This window comes from Gopherus flavomarginatus, chromosome 2 (genome assembly GCF_025201925.1).
Source record: "Gopherus flavomarginatus isolate rGopFla2 chromosome 2, rGopFla2.mat.asm, whole genome shotgun sequence".
In the NCBI taxonomy this organism is placed as follows: Eukaryota; Metazoa; Chordata; order Testudines; family Testudinidae; genus Gopherus; species Gopherus flavomarginatus.
In genome coordinates, this window is record NC_066618.1 from 262,353,744 (window position 1) to 262,364,858 (window position 11,115).

The following is an 11,115-nucleotide window of genomic DNA, read 5'->3' on the forward strand; positions in this document are numbered from 1 at the left end:
TTCTCACCCCTCTGTATCTGAGTCAACTTGCTTTCTCCTCCTCCTCCATACTGCCTTGGAATCAGCAGGGGAGTACTGGGAACACAGGAGACCACTCTGGCCTGATCTAAACCTAAAACTGAAGTTGACCTAGCCACATTCTTTAGAGATGTGAAAAAGTGAAGCTGTAACAAAGCGGCCTTTGGCGGGACACTACTGAGAATATCAATTCAGGACAAATTACTTAGAGCAGGGCAGTCACAGTCGAAGGCTGGGGTCCTTCACTACTAAGGCACACCAAACCAGCCAAACAGAGAGGACTTCAGTTTTACCTAACCAGAAATCATACAAGCAATTCCCTCAGACTCTCTAGTTTCCCAGTATCCCCACCAGCACCACTCCTTATGGAGATGAATGGTTATGAAAACCAATACCCCAGTAAAAGAAAAAAGGTTCTCCCGATCCCAAAGGACCAAGCCCCAGACCCAGGTCAATATACAAGTCAGATCTTACCCACAAATCATGCTGTTGCCAATCCTTTAGAATCTAAAATCTAAAGGTTTATTCAGGAAAAGAAATATAGATGAGAGTTAAAATTGGTTAAATGGAATCAAATACATACAACAATTGCAAAGTTCTTAATTTAGGCTTGTTTTAGGCTTGATGGGATTACTGCTGATTTAAACCAATCAAGTCTCTGGAGTACAAACATCCCAGCTTGGATGTGTCGTTCAGTCCTTTGTTCAGAGCTTCAATTTCAAGCAGCGTTCCTCCAGAGGTTAGAAGCAGGATTGGAGACCAAATGGAGGGGTTTCAGGAGCCTTTTATATCCTCTGCCATGTGGAAGGACTCCTTTGTTCTTACTGTGGAAAATCAAAGCAGCAAGATGGAGTTTGGAGTCACATGGGCAAGTCACATGTTCCTGCATGACTCAGCTCTTTGCAGGTAGAACAGCCATTGCTCACATGTTACCCTGAACATCTCCAGGAAGGCTCCTCAGATGTGGATTGGTGTCTCCCAAGGTCCATTGTCAGTTAAGTGTTGATTGGGCACTTAATCTGAATAATTTTTTCTCAAGAAGCTAATCAAATGCTTCACTAATGCTACTTAGCATCAAACACATTGAGATACAAGTACATAGCCCATATTTATAACTTCACATGCAAAAATGCTACACACATACAGACAGCATAATCGTAACGAGCAAATTACAACCTTTTCATAGACACCTTACTTGTCCTCCTTTGTACAAGATTTGGTGCAACTATAGGACCTTGGTTGCAACAATGATTTATACAGTCACAGTTCATGTCAATAACGTCACAGAAGCCAACCTAAGCAACACTGTAGGCACCACTAGGTCCATGGTGAATGTTTATGCCAACCTAGGTACCACCTCTCAAGGGGGTGAATTTGCTACAGTGATGGGAAAAACCTGTCACTCTAACATGTATGTGCTTCAGTGGTGTTGCTGTACTGTGCCGCTTCAGTGCTTGTAATGTAAGACTTACCTTCCTTGTTCTCAGGTTCATCACCCAGCACAATAATGACTTGGCAGTCAGAAAAAATTGCTGAAAAAGTCTGCTTCACCCCAGAGCTGAGCAATGCTCGGTAGAAATGGAATGTTCACTACATTTGGCTGCCAGCCCTTAACAAACCTCTACTGAGAATATGCAAATAGATTTTTATAGGTTTACAACTCAGAAGTTGATTTTCACGGGGGCAGTATAAAGGAACCTCTCTGGACCCAGGGTGATCCTCCTCCATATTTCAGATCATTGCTCCAACACATAGATATGCTACAGCGTCTCAATTAAATAGTTGTAAGAATTTTAATTGAAATGATTTATTTTCCTCTAGTTCACAGAAACAGCTGAACTATTTTTGCTCTAAAGTAAAAATAAATAGAGGGGAGGGAATCTGTATTAACACTGTTTTATCATATACCATCACTACGAAATATTAAACTGGACAAGCAACTTTTAGCTTTCTCTTTAAAAAGGAAAAACTAACCTTTAGGAAGTATAGAAATAGGCAGTTAAGGTTACCCAAACATCATCAGTCGTGCCCCTGTACTACATTAAAGGATCCTATCCAGCATACCTTTAAACTTTTTGAGATGTGGTCTAGGTCAGTCACTCTGGGGGAGAAGGCAAGGAATGGTCTTGTGGTTAGGGCACAAGATTAAGCTGAGCCTTTAGTTCCATTCCTAGTACTGTCATAGGGCTTCCTTTGTGGATTTGGACAAGTCACTTAACCTTTGTTCATCATTTTCTCTGTCCAAAAGATAGGAATTATTCCTTGCTTCTCAGGAGTGTTGTGAGGTATTCAGATATTACAATGTTGAATGCAAAAAAAAGCTTGTAAATAAATACAAGAGAAAATAAATGCATTTTGAAAGTTTAATGAGTTTTCAAAAATCAGTAGTTATCTCAAAATTGAAAAAGATAATTAGTTTGGTAAAGCTTGCATATAGATTGTAATAAATGTGAAGCACAACATGTTTTTATATATACACGTGTCTTCAATCCTACATGTGATTTTTCACCACTACACTACCTTCTGTTCTCACCAAGTAACTTGTGCAATTCAGGACTTGGCATTTATTTAATTGTCTGTAAATATTGTAAGCAAGATGGTTATAATTTATATGCCTAGCAATACTTTAAGAGGAAGATGTACCTTTGGTGATCAGCATAAAACAATTGTCCTCTATGTGCTTTTTGATTATGGAGTGGTTGTGTTTGTTTACTTCTTTGAAGACAGACTGAATTTCCCACATAATATAGGCTAACTTCATGGATTTTATTAAAACATGATTTACTGGAAGTAGAGAAAGTCATATCAAAACAATACAATGGTATGAATGTCGATGTAAATGTCTATGTATGTCTTGGTAAAGTTAATCTAAGCAGGGTCTGATATATAGTTCAGAAATGAGAAATTTTGAGAACTACCTGCTTGCAACTTTATGGTACCGTATCAGTCACTTGAGTGCCACCCCGCTAAGCTGCAGAATGCCCCCTTGTCTTAGGCAGATGTCCCCTATAGATAGAACTTTGAAGTGAGACTGTATTATTATAATGACATGGAGTTCACAGGTGCACTTATCTTGGAAGAAAAAAATTGGTTCCTTTTGGCCTGGGCAAAATAGTGTTTGGTTTCATTTTTCTATAAAGATCATTTGAACTTTTTCCAGCTGAAACTAATTAAAACAAATTGTCATGCAACACTGTCAGTCAAGTCAATGGAAGCCTAATTAGTATCCAGAAGGATTTCAGCCAAGAAAGATGGAGATGCCTGAAGGGTGGGAGGTGAATATGGTGTTTTGTTCTCTTGCACACCCTTAAACAAAGATACAGTGCTCCTATTTTCTAATAATTTTCTCTGAAGAATTATTTCTTCTCTATATCAAATATAAATTGTTGACAGATGAAGGTTGATCTGTCACAGAAGCTAGTAGCCATGTTGATTAACCATGAAAACAGAGATGCAATACATTTTCTACTAGATGGTCATAATCAGTCACTCGTAGGATTATGAATAAGAGAGCCTAGTAAACTGTGGTGTTAATTTTGCTGGTCACTGATAAAGTGACCCTGTGTTTCACTCTGTGGCTCCTGTAATATATAGTTTCTGGTTGCTGTTGAGACAGGTTTGTCTACATGGCGGTTTTAAACCAGATCATATTGAGTTTCTGGTTTGAAAATGCTTATATACATATGACCCAGTCCATCGTTGTGCATTAACTCTGCATTTATCTGGAATACTCTTACAAAGTGGACTTGGTTTGCTTCAGATTGAACTAGTTTTGTCTATTGTTTGTGTGGACGTAAGTGCTGCATATCACTTCTTTCATGCTTCCAACAGTTATCTCACACTGCTTTGCAGGGTGACTTACAGATGTCTATTTTCCTGTGTGCCCTCCCTGCTCTGATGTCAAGTTCCCAGGACAACACTACTCTCCCAAGTTTAAAAGCTGGCCCAGAGTCAGCTGTGGCCCACTTGCTCCTAATCCCAGTCTATAGGCATTCTTGTGATACAAATGCAATAACATACCGGAAACCACACAGCATGCCTTGTGCAGCTGCTTGGAGCTTTGCTGAGCCCCTGGATCTCATTGCCATCCGGGAGAAGTGTCTTTTCAGGAAGCTCTTGTGACCAGCGACCGAAAAAATACTTTTCTAGGGACATTGTAAAACAGGTGTCTGTGAGTGGTCATGATCTGGATGTTGACCAGTGCTAGATAAAGAACAAGCAGCTCAGGAGAAAATACATTGATACAAGGGACAGAGGAGACAGTCCAGCGGGGTACATGTGACCTGTCAAGTTTTTGATGACTTGGACAGTATTCTACACAATTATAGCACAACCCGCCCCAGGCACAATTTTGAGCCTTCTGCCCTCACATTACCCTCACCGGGGCCAACTGGCAAAATCCATCAGGGTCTGAGCAGGAGGATGCCAGAGAGGATCTGTCTACTGACAGCCAGGATATTTTTTGGGACTCAAGACCCCGACGACAGCCAGCTGGAAAGTCAGCCCTAGACTAGCCCTGCTGCGTCTGTCTCTGATTCCTGCCCTGCATCAGCTGAGCCAAATCCCAGCCAGGACCATAGAAGTAGATTTCCTGGAAGGAACCTCAGCATGTTAGTATCTATAATTCATTATTTTTTTATTATTGTGCTATACTGGCATTGTGGCTTCAGTTCTGATGTCCCAGGACCTAAGTTCCCTCTAAGCTTCACGGCTGCGCAGCTGCCTATTAAGCCGCAAAGGGGCTCAGGGCTGCGGCGGGGAGAGATGCTTCTCTCCCAGCACGGACCTGCTGCAGCGGGTGAGGAGAGGCGCCCCTCCCGGCCAGCCTCTGCATGGACCTGTCCCAAACTTGCCGCAGCTGGGAGAGAAGAGCCCCTCCCTTGGCCCATGCCCATCGGAGCTGCTGGGGAGAGGAGTCCCTCCCAGGGCTGTGGGAGCTGCTAGGGAGAGAAGTCCCTCCCCTGGCCTCGAGCTGCTGTGGCGAGAGAGGGATGGGGGGAGTTCTCTCTCCCTGCCGCAGCTCTGGGACAGCCTGCACCCCAAACCCCTCATCCTCGGTCCCATCCCAAGGTCTTCACCCTGTGAAAGTAGAATGAATTATATTGTAAAAATAAGAATGGATTAAAGAAATGTTGTATGTACCTTTTAAGCAGAAATAAGAAATGTTGAAATACAGGTGCCAGGAAAAGAAACATTAGGCATAAACAAGGGTGCTAATGGCGAAACATTAGCAGAAGATCGGTAATAGTAAGGAAATAAGATATGCATGCCTAGCCCAGGTAAACTTATCAGATTCTGCTTCCTTTGTTATCTTGTTAAGTGCTCACCCTTTTATCTGTATAAATAAAATAGTTTGTGTCTTGCATGGTGCTCACATTATCTGGGTGTTATTAGCAGAGCGCTGTGCTAATAAAACAGAGTGGTCTGACAAACTGTGAGTCCTGAGTCTAACTTTGACAACCCCTAGACGGAGCCCTCACTCCCTGCTCTCAACCCTCTGCCTGAGCCCCCTCCTGCACCCCAAACCTCTCATCCCCAGACCCACCCCCACAGTCAGAGCCCTCACCTCCCCCCATACCTCAACCCTCTGCCCCAGCCCTGAGTTCCCTCCCACACTCCGAACCCCTCGGCCCCACCCCCACCACATGAATTTTGTTATGTGCACCAAAATGAAGGTGATGTATTGGTGCACATAACACAATTCATTCCCCACATGGACATAAAAATTAGAGGGAACACTGCGCCAGGACTGCTGCCATTATAGGTGGATGTGAGCAAGGAGCCCTTCAGAGTATCCAGCCCCACATCCCTCCCTCAACCCATGCTGTCTGTTCAGCTCCACTTGCCTCCTGCATGTTTTCAAAATGGCAGGTGCTCCACCTGGCAATTGGCCTCTGTGACATGCTAATGCCACCGCTATCAATTGTTTACAGATGTAAGCAGAGTCAGGATAAGCTCTACCCTGACATCTGGTGGAAAGAATTTCAGAGAGTGTATTTGCATAGGCACGCCTACCCCATCCCAGGCTGCCAAGCTGTGGGACTGCTTTGTGACAAATGACTCAACCTCAGTTGGGTGGTACTTGCTAGACAAGGGACATGGTTTCCAAAACCCAGTGAATTGAGAGAGCCTGGGGACAGGTATCTGTGTCTGGTGGTGCAGTCTCCTTGTGGAGCCAGAAGCACCAGTTCCACCCCCTCCTCTCTCCACTGTGGAATGTCAGAGTTGATTTTTTTATTCCCTTAAGAATCCAGATACAGGTTACTGAGCTGAATTCACTTTGGGCTAATGGTGCACTAGCACTGGGGCTCCCCTACTATGGGCTGAAATCACTAAAGAGCTGAAATCACTAAAGAGCTGAAATTACTGAGTTGAGAGCACTGAGTACTGTGCTAATTAGTGGGGGAGCCCGAAGCTAAACTGTGGAACAGAGCAGCTGGTGGAGTGGAGCAGTTTGTGGGGACGGCTGGAGCGGATCACGGGACAGCTGGTGGAGCAGAGCGGCTGGCAGAGTGGAGTAGCTGTGGGACAGGTGGAGCGGCCCACAGAGCGAGCGGAGCCGAGCAGTTTGCAGGGACAACTGGGAGCAGCTCACGGGACAGCTGGTGGAGCAGAGCAGCTGGTGGGGCGGAACAGTTTGTAAGGACGGCTGGAGGAGCAGAGTGGAGCGGCTGGTAAAGCGGAGCAGTTCGTGGAGAAGGCGGAAGCAGAACCCACGAAGAGGCAGAGCAGTTGGCCCCGGACCACGTAAGGTGCCCCTTTCTACCCAGACTGGGGGGAGGGACCTCTGCAGATAGACTCTCGAACTTCGGGGCTGCACTGACCCAGGACAGAGACTTTTGGATTGTGGGACTTTTGGGACTGTGGGTGATTTAGGGGTTGCTGGACTCAAGAGCCCAGGGAAACGGACACAGCCCAATTTCCTGGGGTGGGTCTTTGCTCACGGTTTGGTCTAGGAACTCTAGTTAAGGTGTTTTCCCAATTTAGTGTTTGTTGTTTATCTCATGTAATTAAACCTTTTCTGCTACACCGAGACTCTGTGCTTGCGAGAGGGGAAGCATTGCCTCTTTGAGGCACCTAGGGGTGTGTGTCAGTTTTTCCCAGGTCACTGGGTGGGGGCTCGAGCTGGTTTGGCACTGGGTTATTGAAACGGAACCCCTGGATACTGAACCCGGCCCTTGTTGCTGCCAACTCAGAGGGGCAGAAGGGTTACACAGGTCTATGGCATGGAGGGCAGTTTTGCCCATCTGCCTGTTTTCCTTCCCATCATCTGTCCTGAGAGGTGGAACATCCCCTTCCCCTTTCTGCTGCCTCAAAATGAGGGCTGCCATCATGGTGCAGCTGCAGTCTTCACACCACACCACCACCATCTCCTCCAGCAGATTCAAATAACAAAAGCATTCATTTGGACAGAAGTCAACAGTTTATTGAGACAGTGGTTATGGGAGAAGAAGTTTGGTTAGTGTTCATAGTGTTTGGTTAGTGAGAGAGAAATTCATACTGCATACCTGGGTAAAGGTGTAAACAATACTACTCCCTGCTGAGATATAAATGCCCTGTGACATGCATTCAAGCTGACAATCATTACAGGACTCTGTCTGTTTTTCTCTGCACTTTCTCCATGTTTGCAAGAGAGATACAGCAGAATTGAATACTGAGGATTTGCTCCATTTGTTTTGCACATGATAGTGCATAGCTGTGCGCCCCGTCCTTGGTATAGCTTGCAAGGCCTTCCCACTCCTGCACACGTTTAGGGGGCCTATTCTGGCTGAAAATCTTCACAGTTATATCTTGCTGGTCTGCCTCTTGCCTTTTTTTGAATAAAACCATTCTGTACTTCCTAGTCACTCACCTCAGCACAACATTGAGACCCCAAAGAGGATGTAGAGGGGATTACTATCCAGTTCATCCCCATGCCCCGCCATAAATCTCCTTTAACTCATATCATAAAGTGCTTCTAGCACACAAACAAAATGGGAACATAACTCCAACTCCTTCATCCCCAAACAGCATATACAGAAATCCCAATGTACCAAGCAGCCGCCTCTTCCTCCTCACATGTAGATCATTTGCCATCTGAGAGATTCTCCCAAGACAGGGAAGAGTCTCAGGGAGCTAATCACATGTAGCTATATAAGAAATGCTACCATGGCCAGTCTGGAATATGAACAGTAAGCAGTTTTCCCAGGAGATTGTGGCACTGGGCAAGGACAGCATGGAAAAAGACAGGGAGCTGTAGCAGTAACTCGTGGATGCCATTTTGAGCCAGAATATGCTATCCTCCAAAACATGCTCTTGCTTGGCCAGCAGGTCCTGCAGTCATGGACCAAGGTGAGTCTATCAGCCTATGAGCAATACTTGGTACTAGGACCAGCAGCAACTCCTTTCCACCAAACTACCCCCAGCAGTGCTCCTGATGCTGTTCTCTCAGAACCAACCTCTGGGCACCAAGAACTCTACACCTGAAAGCCAAGCTCTTTTGCGCCGTGCAATGCCCCCGAAATCTTTGAGCCACAACACTCCACTGGAGAACCCTTGCCGAGAAGAAGAGCCAGATGGAAATCATATACACATCTGTAACTTTAACTCCCTCCCTCCCCAGTTTTTTTCCTATTTACAGTGTTCTTATTGTTGCACTTTCAGTTCTGTTTGCACTGTTGCTTTGATTAAAGGTTGGCTTTATTAGTTGGTAAATTACTAGATTGTTTAAATTTATTTGCAAAATACATATTTTTCTATTGGTTTCATAAAACCTTTATTTTGGGTTTATCGTTCTTTCATAATAAAAACGGCTTACAACACATCCATTATGTGTCGTCATTGCACTTAATAGAAATTTATTTAAATAAAGCTGAAATAATTCCCTAGGAACTTTTGTAAAACCCTATGAATGTTTCACTTCCATCACCCATACACAGCGCCCCAGTGCTCATAATGTATTTTTTCCAACTCTCCTCTCCACATACTAACATGCTCAGGCGAAAGACTCAAAATACAAATGATAGGCATCTCCATCAGCATTCCCCTGGCTGTTAGCATTTTCTGTGGGAAGCCTAGCTGGCTGCTTGAACTTCCAAGCAAGTCTCCATACCTCTGCCTCCCACCCACCAAGAACACTTTCTCCCTTGCTCTCACAAATATCCTGTAGAACACAACATGCAGTTGTAATGGTCAGAATGTTTTTTCTGCCACTGCCAACCTATTCCGTGAACAGTGCTATCTGCCTTTCACACAGCCAAATGCATACTCGACCACCATTCTGCAACTTCTCAGGCAATAGTTAGTGTTTTTTCCTTGTGTCCACCCCCAGATCTTAATAGGTGGTCACTCCCTCACTCTGTAACGCTCCCCAGTAACACTATTTTTTTCCCTTGGGGACTTCCTTAGTTCCTCATCCCCAGAATTGCTCACTGACTGGAGTCCGCTTGAATTATACTAACTGAACTGGGAGAGGACAATGAAAGTGAAGTAGATTGGGGAGAGGCATGTGCTCATAATACATCCAGTTCAGTAGGCTAGTTACAGATGTGCCTAGCTTAGGTCCCATTTGACTTCATTGGGACTATTAATATGCTTAGTTAGGCACATGCTTAAGTACCTTGCTGACTCAAGACCAAAGTGCTGCATAACTGGAAGGTGGCTGCTATGTAATTTAAGTATAACATGCCACACAGAATGTGGGACTTGGCTTTGAATAGTGCAAATCTAATTGGGAAAATTCTTGTTGATCTTTACTGATGTCATATATGAGGTTTCCTGGCTCCACTTTGGCTCTGATGCTCTTTAACCTCTATATCAGGGTAGGCAACCTATGGCACGTGTGCCAAAGGCAGCACACAAGCTGATTTTCAGTGGCACTCACAGTACCTGGGTCCTGCCCTCCGGTCAGGGGGCTCTGCATTTTAATTTAATTGTAAATGAAGCTTCTTAAACATTTTTAAAACCTTATTTACTTTACATACAACAATAGTTTAGTTATATTATAGATTTATAAAAAGAGACCTTCTAAAAACTTTAAAATGTATTACTGGCACACAAAACCTTAAATTAGGGTATGGCTACGGCAGCACTTTGAAGTTTCGAGTGTGGTCGCAGCGCCAGCGCTGGGAGAAAGGTCTCCCAGCGCTGCACATACTCCACATCCTCTACGGGTGTAGCTTGCAGCGCTGGGAGCCGTGCTCCCAGCACTGAGGCACTGTTTACACTGAGGCTTTACAGCGCTGTATCTTGCAGTGCTCAGGGGTGTGTTTTTTTCACACCCCTGAGCGTGAAAGTTGCAGCGCTGTAAAGCACCAGTGTAGCCATGGCCTCCAAGTGAATAAATGAAGACTCGGCACAGCACTTCTGAAAGATTGCTGATCCCTGCTCTGTATGATGGTTGCTTACCTGCCTGCTGGAGGATGCAGCAGCTCACCATGACTTCCTTTCCACCAGGAACACAATAGGAAACCAGTGCAGCCCCTGTAGGAAGAGGGCATGGTCATGTCCATATTCAGTGCATCCCTTGTCATCATATATGCTAAGGATAACTGAGTAAACTGAAAGCTCTTCTCCCATGCAGAAGCATGACCACTCTCCAAGGTAAATCTTCCTTTAAAACAAGGGGTCCAACTGGCATGGGGAGATAATTTACAGCTTCTTTTTACAGTTTGGATGAATCTAGCTAACAGGGTAGGGAGCATAAGGAGTGATAATTCTCTCATTATGGGTTCTTGGAACGTTTCACAATCCAGATGAGGTTCTGAAGACTTACCAATGCTGATAGACAAATTGCCTACTGTCAGCTAAATAAGAATAAAACCACTGAACAAGAGAACAAAAGCCAAGTATATTTGCTATATTTCACTAATAGTGATTGGTCAGCCATTTCAGAATCTTTACTCAGTGCAGAGGCCTAACATGAAATTTAATAAACATCACATATAAATTTAAGCACAGCTGAATTGGTGGAATGGTTATCTCCAGAGCCCTACCAAATTCCCGGCCATGAAAAATGCATCACAGTTGTGAAATCTGTATTGTATAGGGTAGACCAGATTTCACAGGGGAGATAAGCATTTCTCAGGCTAGGGATCCTGACCCAAAAGGCGGTTGCGG

At 44.5% G+C, this 11,115-nt stretch overlaps 1 long non-coding RNA gene across 1 annotated transcript; it reads right to left on the reverse strand.

The window, feature by feature from the left end:
• Positions 1–529: 529 nt before the first annotated feature.
• On the reverse strand, positions 530–10,544 carry LOC127045475 (uncharacterized). The gene is made up of 2 exons (XR_007772749.1): positions 10,405–10,544; positions 530–842 (listed from the first exon to the last, which is right to left on the reverse strand). It is a non-coding gene; the product is annotated as an uncharacterized LOC127045475 (long non-coding RNA).
• Positions 10,545–11,115: the final 571 nt, after the last annotated feature.